Below are 6,000 nucleotides of genomic sequence, written 5' to 3'. Positions count from 1 at the left end.
CCACTGCCTCCCGGAGTTGGGTCAAATTCATGTTGGTCGCTTCGGTGACCCTGTCCAGCCATCTCATCCTCTGTCGTCCCCTTCTCCTCTTGCCTTCACACTTTCCCAACATCAGGGTCTTTTCCAGGGAGTCTTCTCTTCTCATGAGATGGCCAAAGTATTGGCGCCTCAGCTTCAGGATCTGTCCTTCCAGTGAGCATTCAGAGCTGATTTCCTTTAGAATGGATCGGTTTGTTCTCCTTGCAGTCCAGGGGACTCTCAAGAGTCTCCTCCAGCACCACAATTCAAAAGCATCAATTCTTCTTTCTTTATGGTCCAGCTCTCACTTCCGTACATCACTACAGGAAAAATCATAGTTTTGACAATATACAGCCTTGTCGTATTCCTTTCCCAATTTTGAACCATCAGTTCCATATCCAGTTCTGACCATTGCTTCCTGTCCCACATATAGATTTATCAGGAGATAGATAAGGTGGTCAGCCCCTCATGGATTGCTGCCTTGTCGTGGCAAAGAGGCTTGAGTAACTCAGAGAAGTTATGGGCTATGCCGTGCAGGGACACCCAAGACGGACAGGTCATAGTGGAGAGTTCTGAGTAAACGCCCTCCACCTCGAGCAAGAACTGGCAAGCCACTCCAGTATCTTTGCCAAGAATAACCCATGAACAGAAACAAAAGGCTAAAAGATATGACACTGGAAACAAAAGGCTAAAAGATATGACACTTCCTCTCAGGTCGGAAGGCGTCCAACGTGCTACTGAGGAAGAGCGGCGGACAAGGACAAGTAGCTCCGGAGCTTATGAGGTGGTTGGGCCAAAGCCGAAAGGACACCCAGCTGTGCACATGCCTGGAAGTGAAAAGAAAGTATGATGCTGCAAAGAAAAATACTGCATAGGAACCTGGAATATAAAATTTATGAACCTTGGGAAGCTGGATGTTGTCAAACAGGGGATGGCAAGAATAAACATTGACATCCTGGGCGTCAGTGAACTAAAATGGACAGGAATGGGCAAATGCAATTCAGACGATTACCATATCTACTATTGTTGGCAAGAATCCTGTAGAAGGAATGGAGTAGCCCTCATCGTCAACAAAAGAGTGGGAAAAGCTGTAATGGGATATAATCTCAAAAATGATAGAATGATTTCAATATGAATCCAAGGCAGACCTTTCAACATCACAGTAATCCAAGTTTATGCACCAACCACTAATGCTGAGGAGACTGAAATTGGCCAGTTTTATGAAGACTTGCAACACATTCTAGAACTGACACCAAAGAAAGATGTTCCTCTCATTGTAGGGGATTGGAATGCTAAAGTAGGGAGTCAAGAGATAAAAGGAACAACAGGAAAGTTTGGCCTTGGAATTCAAAACGAAGCAGGGCAAAGGCTAATACAGTTTTGTTGGAAAAGAGTGTTTGTGATGACCAGCTTGTTCTCTGAACAAGCTGGTCATCACAAACACTCTTTTCCAACAACAACAAGAGGCGACTCTATACATGGAAATCACCAGATGGGCAATATCGAAATCAGATTGATTATATTCTCTGCAGCCAAAGATGGAGAAGCTCTATACAGTCAGCAAAAACAAGACCTGGAGCTCATTGTGGCTCTGATCATCAGCTTCTCATAGCAAAATTCAAGCTTAAACTGAAGAGAGTAGGAAAAACCACTGGGCCATTCAGGTATAATCTAAACCAAATTCCTTATGAATACACAGTGAAAGTGAAGAACAGATTTAAGGAACTCGATTTGGTGGACAGAGTGCCTGAATAACTTTGGATAGAGGCTCGTAACATTGTCCAGGAGGCAGCAACAAAAACCATCTCAAAGAAAAGGAAATACAAGAAAGCAAAGTGTCTAACGAGGCCTTACAAATAGCAGAGAAGGTAAACAAAATGCAAGGGAGATAGGGAAAGTTACAGAAAATTGAATGCAGACTTCCAAAGAATAGCAAGGAGAGACAAGAGGACCTTCTTAAATGAACAATGCAAAGAAATAGAGGAAAATAATAGAAAAGGAAAAACCAGAGATCTGTTCAGGAAAGTTGGAGATATTACAGGAACCTTTTGTGCAAATATGGACATGATAAAGGACAAAAATGGATCTAACAGAAGCAGGAGACATCAAGAAGAGGTGGCAAGAATACACAGAGGAATTATACTAGAAAGATTTGGCTATCCTGGACAACCCAGATAGTGTGGTTGCTGACCTTGAGCCAGACATCCTCGAGAGTGAAGTCAAGTGGGCCTTAGAAAGCTTGTCTAACAACAAGGCCAGTGGAGGTGATGGCATTCCAGTGGAACTATTTAAAATCTTAAAAGATGATGCTGTTAAGGTGCTACATTCAATATGCCAGCAAGTTTGGAAAACTCAACAGTGGCCAGAGGATTGGAAAAGATCAGTCTGCATCCCAATCCCAAAGAAGGGAAGTGCCAAAGAATGCTCCAACTACCGACAATTGCACTCATTTCACACGCTAGCTAGCAAGGTTATGCTCAAAATCCTCCAAGGTAGGCTTCAGCAGTATGTGGACTGAGAACTCCCAGAAGTATAAGCTGGATTCCGAAGGGGCAGAGGAACTAGAGACCAAATTGCTAACATGCACTGGATTATGGAGAAAGCCAGAGAGTTCCAGAAAAACATCTACTTCTGCTTCATTGACTATGCAAAAGCCTTTGACTATGTGGACCACAGCAAACTATGGCAAGTCCTTAAAGAAATGGGAGTGCCTGACCACCTTGTCTATCTCCTGAGAAACCTATATGTGGGACAGGAAGCAACAGTTAGTACTGGTTATGGAACCACTGATTGGTTCAAAATTGAGAAAGGAGTATGACAAGGCTGTATATTGTCCCCCAGTTTATTTAACTTATATGCAGAATACATCATGCAAAAGGCCGAACTGGAGGAATCGTAATCTGGAATTAAGATTGCCAGAAGAAATATCAACTCTGAGTGCTCCCCGGAAGGACAGAGCCTGAAGCTGAGCCTCCAGTACTTTGGCCATCTCATGAGAAGAGAAGACACCCTAGAAAAGATCCTGATGTTGGGAAAGTGTGAAGGCAAGACGAGAAGGGGATGACAGAGGACGAAGTGGATGGACAGTGTCATCGAAGCGACCAACATGAATTTGACCCAGGTCCGGGAGGCAGTGGAAGACAGGAGGGCCTGGTGCGGTCTGGTTCATGGGATCATGAAGAATCGGACACGACTAAACGACTAAACAACAAAGTGGTCAGGCACTCCCATTTCTTTATTTCAGGAAATGTTTAACTCCAGAATAAAATCAAAACAATCTGAGGCAATCGTATCAAAATGAATCTGAGTATCAAGATGTATGTACAGTATTTTGTTGTTACAATAATTCCAGGCAATGTCAGCTTGTCTATTTCTACAAGCTTTATTGATCTCGATTGCCTCTATATTCCACATTCACAAAACCACTTCCTAGTCGTTCTCCAAACATCTTAATATAGGAATTTAAAAACTGCAGCCATAGGACATAAAATATATATATGGAAATTGAACTTGCTTTGTAGGCAAACAACTTAGTTCAGAAAACATAACATGCATTTAAAAAATACAATCATTAATAGCCTAAAAAGCCCTTTACAAATAAAAAAGATATCTCTTAAAATATTCATTAAAAATAAAAAGCATTATAACTTTAAGCACTCTTTAGCTGTACTTAAAGAGCATATTAAAATACCAAAGATGTTCAAAGTAAAAATATATAAAGTACATTACTTAGCATCTAAGCATGTTATTAGACAGAAAAATGTTTTCTACATTTCTCACCAAGCCATATCAATTAGTGGATAGAGGAAATTCCATGTTGTATTTCTTCTGTTTCTGTGTCCAGCTGCTTTGCTTGTCATTATGTGCTTTGTGCAGCATAGGGTGGAGCCTTACCTTGTTGTCTCTGTGTGTTTGTGTGTCTTACTTCCACATATTTATAAATAAATATTTATATTCTTACCAATTGTTTTCCTTTCCTTACCTCTTTTTACTAATCCAGGATTTTCTTATTTAAGAATTTGAATGAGCAACAATAATATCGCATATACCTGTGTTCTTGGAATTGAAACCTAAGATTTTTATTAGGTATCAATTAAGACTGTTCTTCATTGTGTTAGAGAGCCTAAGACAAGTGTTTTTCACCTAGATTTTTCTGAACGAACAAAACCTTTACTTGGTTGTTGTGGGTTTTTCGGGCTCTTTGGCCGTGTTCTGAAGGTTGTTCTTCCCAACGTTTCGCCAGTCTCTGTGGCCGGCATCTTCAGAGGAGCACAGAGCACAGAGTGCTATTCTCTGAAGATGCCAGCCCCAGAGACTAATAATCTAATATCTATGTTTACAAATTCTAACCACAAAAAATCCATTCAAAAGCAAAATAATAATTTTGTTGCCCAAATTGTTTATGTTTCATTGACCTTGCTCTTGTTTTGAAGAATAGGGATTGTTCTGAAAACAATAAAGTTCAAATCACAAGTTTCTGCTGGTCAGTGACTGTAATAAAGCTCATCCATTCATTCAAGTCACAAGTTTCACTTTTAAAGAGCTTTTCTCCTGAAGACTGACTGGCCAGTGCTGAAACCTGGGCATCCAGGCCCAGACACGAATCTGGGAGCACCCCCAAACTCTGCACCTGTGTTTTCAGAGGGAGTGTAACCCCATCCAGTACAAGCTGCGTCCCTGTTCCTTGATCTGCCTTTCGACTAACCAGAAGCATCTCTGTCTTGTCTTGTCTGGAATAAGTTTCAGTTTATTCACCCTCATCCACTCCATCACAGACAGCAGGCATTGATGCAGAGGCGAATCAACTTCTTTGGATTTAGATGAAAAAGAGATAGCTTTGAGCGTCTGGTGACACCGAACTCTGGGCTTCTTGCAGTGGTTTCATGTAGCTGTTAAATAGCACAGGGGACAAAACAGAACACTGAGGGACACCACAGACCAGTGGCCAGGGTGTTGAACAGGTTTACCCCAGCACCAACTGGAGCCATCATAACACAGTGCCTTCGAGTCCCATCCCAGACAGGTGGCCCAGAAGGATACCACGGTTGATGGTGTGAAAAGCTGCTGAGAGGTCCAACAGAACCAACAGGGAAAGAATCTCCTTGTCCAGTTTCCGGCATAGGTTATCTACCCAGGGGACCCAAGTGGTCTCTGTCCTCTAACCAGGCCTGAAGCCAGATTGAAACGAATCTGGAGAAACCATCTCACCCAGGAACCCCTGGAGCTGAGAAGCAATGACCTGCTCCAATAGCTTGCCTAAGAATGTAATATTAGAGATTGGTTGGCTATTACCGAGTATTGTGGGATCCAAGGAGGGCTTTTTCAAGAATGGCCTCACTGCTGCCGCCTTTAAGCCTGCTGGGGTCCCTATCCTGCTGCAAGGAGGTGTCCACCACTCCTTCTATCTTTCCGGCTAACCCCTCTCTGGCAGCTTTTACAAGCCCGGAAAAAGGGCAAAGATCCAGCAGGCAGGTGGTAGCCTTCACCTCCCGAAAGGTCCCGTCTACGTCATTTGGGTTGCAAAATATCGAAACTTATCTAATAACACAGGACACGTTGGGGGCCGTAGCTACATTCACAGGACCTGTTATCCACATATCCAAGTCAGAGCTGATCCCAGCAATTTTCCCTACAACGTATAATGCAAATGCTTCTTCACAGGAAACGGCAGGGTGGTCTGTACTATCCTCCTGGGAGCTGGCCTCTCATAGGCCCTTGACCCGTTGAAAGAACTCTCCTGGGCAACTCTGTGCAGGTACAATGGCAGAGAAGACTGACTTCGTTGCCGCTGCCATGGAATAGCCCCCCCCGAGAGCGCTAGCCCGTGTTCAGTTAGATTCACTCTTGAGTTTTCCGCTATCCTCACTCCAGTCTCCATCCAAACTCATTTCGTCCCCATCAGCTTGCCAGTAAACCAGAAGGCCAGTTTGACTCTACTTTGCTGGTCAGGATGCTTAGGAGGGATTGCGTCCACAGCCCTGG

This window comes from Pogona vitticeps, chromosome 1 (genome assembly GCF_051106095.1).
Source record: "Pogona vitticeps strain Pit_001003342236 chromosome 1, PviZW2.1, whole genome shotgun sequence".
Taxonomy (NCBI): Eukaryota; Metazoa; Chordata; class Lepidosauria; order Squamata; family Agamidae; genus Pogona; species Pogona vitticeps.
Note: the sequence above shows the minus strand (reverse complement) of the source record.